The following is a 10,816-nucleotide window of genomic DNA, read 5'->3' as shown; positions in this document are numbered from 1 at the left end:
CCCTATGTGCTTTAACTGATTGTAGGGAACTGTGCTGTATTATACACTCACATCTTCCTTTTATCAAATCCTGCAAGCAAATTATGAAAAAAGATCCAGTTTTGATTGTTTGATACCACTATTTTTTTTTCCTTTCATATATATCCTTTATGCTTTTTTAAAAAAATCAACTGTGAGACACATGTATTAATCAAGAAAAATTTTTGTATTATTGTATTTGGGGACATATCTCCCATTTTTAATTTTTTTTATCTGAACTTAAGGTTTTATGTATTTTAATTCATATTAAATTCTAGTTAGGTAATGGATCTACAGCACTTTCTTTAAACAATTCTAGACCTTCTTGACCTAAAGGAGCCACAACAAGGAATTTTAACTCAGAGTGAGTGGATTGGTAAAAACTAATAAAAGTAAAATTTTCTAATGTCAAATGAAGTACATGTTACCTATTTAAAACTCAAACAAGACTTTATTGGTTGGTTGAGTAAGATATAACTTGTTGCCTTTCAAAAAGTAGGGATGCTGTGATATCAAGGTCGGAAATTTATTCAGATTCTTTTCTTGACTCATTGCCAATTTTAAGGATTCAACAATCATATGCTCCAGCAATTTCACTTCAGAGTATTTTTCTTAAGGAAATTAAATCACTGATTCAAAAACATATCTGTACTATGTTCATTGCAGCATTATTTATAATAGTGAAAATATGGAAAGAACACATGTTCATTGATAGATATGCATGGATAAAGAAAGCATAGAATATCTATTCAATGGAATATTATTCAGCTCTAAAAAAGAAAAAAATCTTCCATTTGTGACAACATGGGTGTAACTTGAGGTGTTACACTAGCTAAGATATAAAAGATCTTATAAAGATCTTAATTAGATCATAGTTTAAGACATAAGCTAAACAGAAAAAGATGAACATTAAACTTATTGTGGTATAAAAATGTAATTATGTGAGGTGATGGATGTTAACTCATCATTTTGCAATACATACATGCATCAAATCCATTTGTTGTATACCTAAGTGAAGTTGCTCAGTTGTGTACGAAACTTTGAGATTCCATGGACTGTAGCCTACCAGGCTTCTCCGTCCATGGCATTTCCCAGGAAAGAGTACTGGAGTGGGTTGCCATTTCCTTATCCAGGGGATTTTCTGAACCTGGGGATTGAACCCTGGTCTCCCACATTGCGGGCAGATGCTTTACCTTCTGAGCCACCAGGGAAGCCCAATATACCTAAAACCAATGCTGTTTGTAAACTATATGTCAAATTCACTAGAGAATGACTGGCTTTGAAGATCACATAAGACCAGACATAGAAACGACCTGGAATGATTATAAGGAGTGGTGTATGGCACATACACACTAAGAATATTGTCAGTTTCAGCTAGCAGATTGGAATATCTAATAATTCACAGAGCTCTTGGTACAGTACTCAGAAGGGCCCTGCTTCAGTGTGAGAAATAATGAAATCCAGACTAACTGCTTCTCTGGAGAAGAGTTAGAAGAACTAAAAGCCATGCCACAGACTGAGAAAAATATTTTGAAATCATATATCTGGTAAAGTACTTGTGTCTAGAATCTATAAACAACCCTCAAAACTCAAGTGAGATAAAACAATTCATCAAGAATGGGCAAAGTATGTGAGTAGACACTTCACCCCAAAGAAGATATATGGATAGCCAATAAGTATATGAAAAAATATTCAGCACCATTTTTTTACTGAAGTAACAAAATTTGAAGCTGTCAAGAAATGCAACTATTGACTTCCCTGATGGTCTGGTGGCTAAGACTGTGTTTTCAATGAAAGGGGCCCTGGTTCAGTCCCTGGTCAGGGAACTAGATTCCTCCTGCTGTGACTGGCACAGCCACAAAAAAAAAAAAAAAAAAATCAATAAATAAAACAGTCTTAGAGGAGAATTAAAAAATATGTAAAAAAACAAAAAACATAAAAAACCCCACAGCTTTTAACCCATCAAAATGGCTAAAATGGAAAGATTGGCCATAACAAATTCTGAAGAGGGTCATCCAATTTGTAATCTTATTTGATCCCAAAGTCTATTAAGAGATTTCCATTCACGCATGAAGTTATTTTCTACTTAAAGACATCAACTCTTTAAAAATATTATCATAATGTGAAGTTCACTTAGGAATCTCTATTTTTTTATAAATCCAATTTTATGAAAAATCTTTATTTCTAAAGTATGACCAGCATGACTCCCTATTAACTTAGCTTTGGAGAACTGCTGGGATTTTTAAAATTTATTTTATATATTTGCTAATAAGTTAATAATAATTTTAAGTGTGTACATAAACAATTCATAGCCTAATGCCAGGTAAACCTCAAAGACCATCTTTCCCGAAGTTTTCATAAAGTAGTTTTGAAAGTATTGGGGTAATAAGAAAATGTTAGTTGAAGTTAGGATATTTGGGTATTAAGTTGTATGGTCAAACAAAAATATTTATTTTATGAATATAACTACATAATCCTCCTACTGTATTGATCACTTTGGTCTCAGTAGAGTCCTGTGAGTGCCATTTCATTTCCTCTTGTCTTATCACAAAGGTTTCTTTTGACTTCCCAGATGTGTTTGAGTTTTGTTCCTTCATTTCAGGTCCGTATTCAAGCCTCTAAGTGATACTCTAAGTTAAGAGATCCAGTCCCAAAACAGAAACTATAATTTTGCCCTAGTTATCCAGACAACCACTTGTGGCGTTACACTTTTTAATTTCACAATCATTCAGTAGTAGTTTTTCCTATGTTTCTCCAAATTGTTTGCTAGGTTAACAGTGAAACTATTTTTAACTTGGTTTAATGACTGAAAAAAGACTTGTTACATTTATAATTTATTACCAAATTTACAAGCATAATAATCTCCCTAAAATACAATGTGTAATTTTCAAAGTGAAATATATATATTTTTTTATATGGGGCTAGTCCCTTTACTTTCACTTGTGACTTTGTTAAATTAAAAGAAAACATCATCAATTTTTAACTAAACTATGTACCTCCAAAATGACTTTTTGTTTTTTCAGACTCTAGGCAGATATTGTAATGATATACAAATCATAAGATTAAAGGATAATATCAATTACTGAAGTGCCAACTTTCTCATTTATATACTATTAATGAAAATACGCCTTCAATTTGCTTGCCATTTTATTTATATGTCAGTTATCTATCAATAAAGTGGGAAAAAAGACAAAACATTAAATATTATATGACACGTTAAGGATTACTCTCTTACTATCTACTTACAAAATTGATATCAAAGAAAAACTAATTAAGTGAAGCTCACACTTTAATAGCTAGTCTATATTATCCGCTAAAATAGATAGTACATCACAGAGGAAAAAGGCATGAATTAGGTTTTCAAGATCCCAGCCAATGGCAGGAGAATAATACTTTCTCATAAGAGGTCTTATTAAAATGTGTGTATCTCCATAGCTAACATAGTGTATGAGGATCCTGACTTCAAAAAGATTTGAATGATAGAGTAACCATGTTGGAATGCATCTGATTTATAATTACACTTGTGTAATTATATACACAATTATATAAATACACAATTATATAATTACATATTATCATATAAGGGCTTCCCACTTGGCTCAGTGGTAAAGAATCTGCCTGCCAATGCAGGAGATGCAAGAGACTCTGGTTCGATCCCCGGGTTGGCAAGATCCCCTGGAGAAGGAAATGGAAACCCACTCCAGCATTTTTGCCTGGAAAATCCCATAGACAGAGGAGTCTGGTGAGCTACAGTCCATGGGGTCACAAAGCGTCGGCTATGACTGAGCACACACACACATTATCATATAACATATATCATTTTTTTCTCCATTCCATAGGTTACCTTTTAATTTTGTTGATTGCTTTTTTCTTGCTGTTGTTCTGTAGAATCATAGATTGATTATCCTGCTCATTTGAGCTTTGTTGCCTGTGCTGTAGCTGTCATAACTAAACCATACAGCCAAAACACATGTCAAAGGGTTTTTCTCTGTGCTTTATTCTAATAATTTTATGATGTCAGGCCTTAAATTTAACTCTTTATCCATTTTGAGTTAGCTTTTTGAGTGGTGTAAGGTAAGGGTCTAGTTTTATTCTTCTGCATATGAATATCCAGGTTTCCCAAAACAATTTATTGAAAAGACTGTCTTTTCCCTACTGTGTATTCTTGGCTCCCTTGTCAAATATTTGTTGACTATATATGCATGGGTTTATTTCTGGGATCTTAATTCTTTTCCATTTTTCTTGTGTCTCCTTTTATGCCAGTACCATACTGCTTTGATGGCTATAGCTTTTACTATAGCTTGAAATCAGAGTGTCCTTCCTCCATACATTGCATTATTTTAATTTACTTGTTTTAATTACCAAGAAAGGCTGAATTTTTTTCAGAGGCTTATAGGGCATGATTTTTCTTTGGGCATACTAGGTGCTTGGTTTCTCTAGTTAAGGCTTAAATTGGGTATAACAATGGCAAACTACAATAGCTATTAATTTTATGTGCAAATGATAAGTAGGTAACTTTTAGGAGATCATAGCTTTTTTGAATTAAAATGTTTATAAAGTTTTAAATAAAAATCAATAATATAGATGAGATTGTATGATAAACATAATGATTTGATTTGCTTACCTGATAAATATAATGCTCTCTGGGATTTTTGATATGCTGACATTCCAAACCATACTTTCAATCTTAGCCTATTTTACTTAAAGCATAGCTCATCGAAGAAAATATCTTTGTATACTGAAAACCAGATTAAAATTATTTATCTGTGCAATAGAATATTATTCAGCATTTAAAATGGATAAAAATTATGCTACATGAAAAACCTATATGCAAAACTGTGTATCATATAATTACATTTTTATGAACTTTATGAAAAAATAATTTTTTTTTAAAGAAATTTTTAAGAGAGACATAGCACATCCATGGTTGCCCTAGGATTAGGGTGCTTGTGGAAATGGATTGAGAACAAATACAATGGGAAGCCTTGTCATTGAAATACTTCAAGTCTGGATTGTTTTGATGTCTACACAACTCTGTGAGTTGACTAGAATCATTGAATTGTACACTTAGTATGGGTGCATTTTTCTATATACAAGTTCTATCTTTATAATAAAACTGTTCAAATATGTCAACTGTGTCATCTCAAAAAGTCATCAGGAAGATCTACTCTGAAATCATGTGCAATAAAATTGTGATAAATCACATTGATCCAAACATTGCATGGAAAAGAGTATTAAAATTAGGAATATGCAAAATTGCATAAGAAATTTTGGCAACATAAACATTTTTAGTTGTCAATAAATAAAAGCTGAAAAATATAGTATTTTGTGTCACTAAATAAAATTAGAAAATATAGTTTCCTTAACTTATTTATTAAGAAAATAGTTTCTCACAGTTTGCAGTTTGGAAGTTGAAAAAAGCAAAAAATACCTAAGAGAAATATTTGCTAAAAGACTGCTATGTGTTTTGAAAATGAAAGACTTTTTAAATTTCCTGAACTATGAGTACTGAGTTCATTCTTTATTCTAGAAAACACAGCTGTTAAACCATTTTCCTGAATGATACTCAATTATGCATAGATAGGTTACTGATGTTACTAAATGGGCCATTTGAAAGTCAGTATAAATTAAATTCTAATTTTGTGATAAAACAATTGTAATCAAAGCTGGGGGGATCGGGATGGGGAATACATGTAAATTCATGGCTGATTCAAGTCACTGTATGACAAAAACCACTACAATATTGTAATTCGCCTCCAACTAATAAAAATAAATGAAAAAATAAAATAAAATAAACAAAAAAAAAGCTGCACTCAAGGCTAAATTATATTTTCTGAACTAAAATGTCAACTTTTAATATTTGATAAAAAGTTAAATAATAATATAATAACATGATCTGCATTTTAGGTAAAACATTATTTAGAGTATGATATTACTATAAATGAACATCAAGATCAATGAGACAGATTATAGATTTCATAAATAATCCCATTCCTATATAGCACATGGAATTGAAACAAAAATGCACAAGTAAATCATTGGATAAGAAGAGTCTCTGTAATAAATTTATATCTATATGCAAACAAGTAAATATCTATGTCTTTTTTTATACTGTATGCAAAATTTATCTTGACATTAACATGAGATCTAATTATAAAGCTAAACATATGAAAATTGCAAAATAACTTGTCAAAGAAAACCTTGAGAAGTGAGGTTAAGGGACGCTTTCCTAGAGGAAAGAAATTGTGTTAATCCCAAAATAAAATAAAATCAATTGCATTTCCTAAAAGTTAAAAACTTTAGTGTTTTCAAAAGCTCTATTAAGGAAGTAAAAAGACATTTATCAATCTGGCAGAAAATATTTGCACAAAAATTCTGATAAAAATCTTGTATATAAAATACACAAAGCAATGTCACAACGCAACAATTAAAAACCCAGTTCTAATTTTTATTTATATATATATTTTTTATTTTTCTTTTTGGCTGCACTGAGTCTTTGCTGCTCAGCTTTCTTTGCTGTGTCCGGGCTTTGCGGTGAGTGGGGGCTTCTCTCATTGCAGACCACATGTTCTAGGAGCTCAGCCTGCAGTGTTGAGGCTCGTGGGCTTCAGTAGTGGTGGCTCATGGGCTCGGGAGTTGCAGCTCTGGGTCTCTAGAGCACAGGTTCAGTAGTTGTGGTTATCCACAGCATGTGATCTCTTTCTGGACCAGGGATCAAACCCGTGTCCCCTTCATTGGCAGGCAGATTCTTAACCACAGTACCAGCAGGGGAGAGCCCCCAGTTCTTTCTAAAAGAGTAACATATTAAAGCAGTCATTTATAAAAGAAATATGGGTACAAAATTAATCACATGAAAAGATGCTATAATGGCATCAGTCATTATAGAGATGCAAATTAAAACAATAATGAAATACTGTAACTCACCCATCAGAATCCCTAGATTTAGGGACTGATAGCAGCAGGTGCTGTTAGGGCTGGTGAGCTCATCTATCCTGGTGGGCACCCGAAATGGCTCAGCTTCTTTGGGAAGCAGTGTGTCAGTCCTTTGTAAAATTAAACATACAGGTACCATACATCTCAGCAATTCCACTTCTACGTACTCACATAAGAGAAATAAAAGCATATGTCTAAACAACGCTTTTTTTTCTGTTCAAATGCTTATAGCAGTTTTGTTCAAAGCAGTCCAAATTGAAAACAATCCAAATATCCATCAGTTAGAGAACACAGAGTGTTCATACAATGAAATAGTTATAAAAATACAAAAAAAAAAAAACCCCACAAAATACTGATATCAGGACACAGCAGAGGTGAATCTCTAAAGAATTACATAAAGTGGGGAAGCCAGATGGAGCAAATGATTCTATTTCTGTGACTTCATAAAAATGCAAACAGAGGGAGTGGGAGGAGAGGAGAGAATTGAAGGCCAAAGACAAATTTCAGGGATAATAAAGATATACATACATTTTGAATTTGCTGTGGTTATAACACCATATACATTTGTCAAACACATCAAACTGTACATTTTCTTGTTTCTTTACAGTGTTACAATGTAAATGTAATGAGATATACACTCATATAAGATTGTGATTTTTTAAAGGACCTTTATGTTGAGAGGCTGTTTGAGTACTCTTTGATTTTAAGTATCTGTTTCTTGTCTTCACCTATCATGGAAAACCTCAGGTAATAAGATCATCCTTTTACATTAGAAACAATCTCTTGATCAGAACCTTGTTGGGAAAATAAATTACTATATGATAATTGGACTTTTACATTCTAGCCTGAATATATAAAGATTACCATAGGTAAATGGCAACTCACTCCAATATTCTGGCCTGGAAAATTCCATGGATAGAGGAGCCCAGCGAGATAAGGTCCAGGGGGTTGCAAAGAGTCAGACAGAACTGAGCATACATACACAAATTAAATGTAACTGCTATATTTGCAGACTCGTGGAATTATGAACATACAGTATCAATTGGCAGTCCCGTTTTAGGAGTTGAAATAAAAGACAGTTCAAATAACTGCAATAAAAGTTGTTACTGCTAATATTTTCTTTATAATATCCTTCTATGTAATCAACTCATGTGCTTGCATGTATTTTACACTGCTCCCACTAGAATGGTTGCAACATTTTTCATATATATGTTTAAAGGTTGCATTTTAAATCCAGACTTTTTCTTTAAAAGTTTTAGTAACTTTAATAACTTCTATTAAAAAGGACCCAGCTGTTCAACCTAGGAACAGAAAAAAATGCAAGTTTATTTGCAGAGTGCTTCATATCTAAGCTGCATTTCCTCATTGGAAGACTTTGTGGTCTGAGGCACAGTGCAATGTTTTATTTGAGATGGTCTAAACTGGAAATTCAGTCATGTGTATTAACCACCAGAACTTTTAGTATTAAAAAAAAACAAAAAAACAAAACTCCCATTGCTGCCTGAGATTTTTAAGCAGTATATATCCACTTCATGACATCGCTGTATAGGCATTTTAGCACATGAAAAACTTGAAAATTCTTTTAAAATTTGAAATCCAAATTGTTGTTCTAACTGCAATAGGTGGTTATATCTGTATGACTAATAGATTATACACATTTATTTTCTTGGACTACTTAACTTTCATATTCTTCAAGTTAAGCTAGTCCAAGAGAGTATTTTTCTGTATTTCTAGGAGGTTATAACTCACAAAAGCTTCTTAAAAGTTTAGAGAGTATATTAGTAAACAATTCCTTAAGGCAAACCAACTAGGTATATATAAAATAAATTTAATGTATCCACTCAAATAACTCCCCTTATAATATCTGATATATTATTTGGTGTTTAGAGGTACATCAATCATCATTTGTCAGACATTCCCATCTATTTCTTGCCCTTCTCTTGAAAACTGTTTCCCAGCATCCCCTGCTTAAGTTTTCCATGTAAATTTGTCCAACAGGGATTCCTATTGATAGCCAGAGGAACAAAAGAAAGGGACAGCCAGGAATTTTTGTCTTTTATTTTATATATCTCTGGTTTATTTTAGTGGTGACAACTTTTCCTCTAGATTGTCTATTCTTTATAAGACAATCCATCCTCCCATAACCCCAGATCTCCATGGCCTTTGAAAGAATGTTATATTCTACAAGCTCACCTTACTTGTAGGTTCTGTTCATAATTCCAAAATGTAGTTGGTGGCTTTGGCTCAGGCTAATGTTTGAGGTACTCCAACACTCTGTTTGACTCTGCGTCTCTTTCTTAATACGAATGATGTTTCTTACATTTTATTGCTATACTTGTCTTTAAAATACCCAGAAAGTTTCCAGGGAATGTTTCAGAAAACTGATCCTCATTACGACTTGTTGGGTTTATGTGGTTAACCAGGCTTGAGGGTTCTCTTTACTAGAGTTGCTTTCAGTGAAAAAAACAAAAAAACAAGAATCAGTTTAATGTAGTGACAGTGTAATTACATGATCTATCACCTACTGTGGTTCTTTAGGGCTTCCCGGGTGGTGCTAGTCATAAAGAATCCACTTGCCAATGCAGGAGATGTGGGTTCCATCCCTGGGTCAGGAAAATCCCTCTGGAAGAGAAAATGGCAACCTGCACCAGTACTCTTGCCTGGGAAACCCCATGGACAGAGGAGCCTCATGACTGAGCACGCTGAACACATGATTGCTTAGTGTGTGCCATTTTGACTAATCTGGAATCCCATTTTTCAGTATGAATCTGAGTGGAGTTAGTAAAAGAGAAACATGATATTAAGAAGATGAAAATGAAGCAGGCACCATGGAAGGACATAGTGAAATAAAACCCATAGGAGGTACAAGGCTCCATATACATTTCATAACTTACTGGTTCATATCTATGCCTGCTTCTGAATTCCAGACCTGCTGACTGATAGTAACTCAGGGATACTACCAGAAAAGCAGGCAAAAAGGCTAACAGACTAGCTCAATGTCTTCCATGTACAGTCCCACTCTGGTAGCTGAGCGAGCCTTGCTACAAATTTGCCTCCAGGCTCTAGCTTGTTCATCTACACCATTGCTTTAAAAAGTCTGGATGGTATTTTTTTCTAATTCTCCCCACCACCAACTTCTCATTTCAGATTTTATTGTATTTATTCCCATTTTTCCCATAATGATATAAAATATAATTGTATAAGGCCTAGTTCCTCTAATGTATGCCCTTACAATATCATTGTCTTTCTATTTCTCTTACAATTAGTTGTGGTTAGTTGTATGAGCTGACTGAAGGAAAGATTAGGAATGTCAAGCAAACACTCAATTTAATTCAAAGAATAATAACAAAGACTTCCAGGGCTAGGACAAGAGATGTCATATCTGCTTTTGATGTCTCCAGAGAACTTGAAGAAAACGTAATACTAGAGAAACAATCATTGCAAATAAAAAAAAAAAAAAAAGCGGCAGATTTTAAAATGCAAATCTCAAGGCAGACTTAAAAATTAGAGTTAAATCAATATTAAGTAATTAAGTGGGAACTAGAAGGTACATTTGATTTGAATTGTAAGTATTGTACCTCTTGTAATTCTTTGAAATTCCATTGTCAGAGGAGATAATTCCCTCTTCACTTATGTGAAAGAATATTAAATTTGCTCATATATATTGTAGTAATTACACCTGAGACTTGCCAAGCAAGAGATACTAATTTCCTCAAGTCCCTTTTCATTTCTTTGTCCCTATACCAATAATCAGAAAGGCATCCTTGTGAAGAATATTGAGGCCTATTTTAAGATGAGACAATTTATACATCAGACAACTGCATTACCAAGCTGCCTTTCAATCTGAGAAACCTGTATAATATAT

This window comes from Cervus elaphus, chromosome 14 (assembly GCF_910594005.1).
Source record: "Cervus elaphus chromosome 14, mCerEla1.1, whole genome shotgun sequence".
Classification (NCBI taxonomy): Eukaryota; Metazoa; Chordata; class Mammalia; order Artiodactyla; family Cervidae; genus Cervus; species Cervus elaphus.
This window is presented reverse-complemented; position numbering follows the sequence as displayed.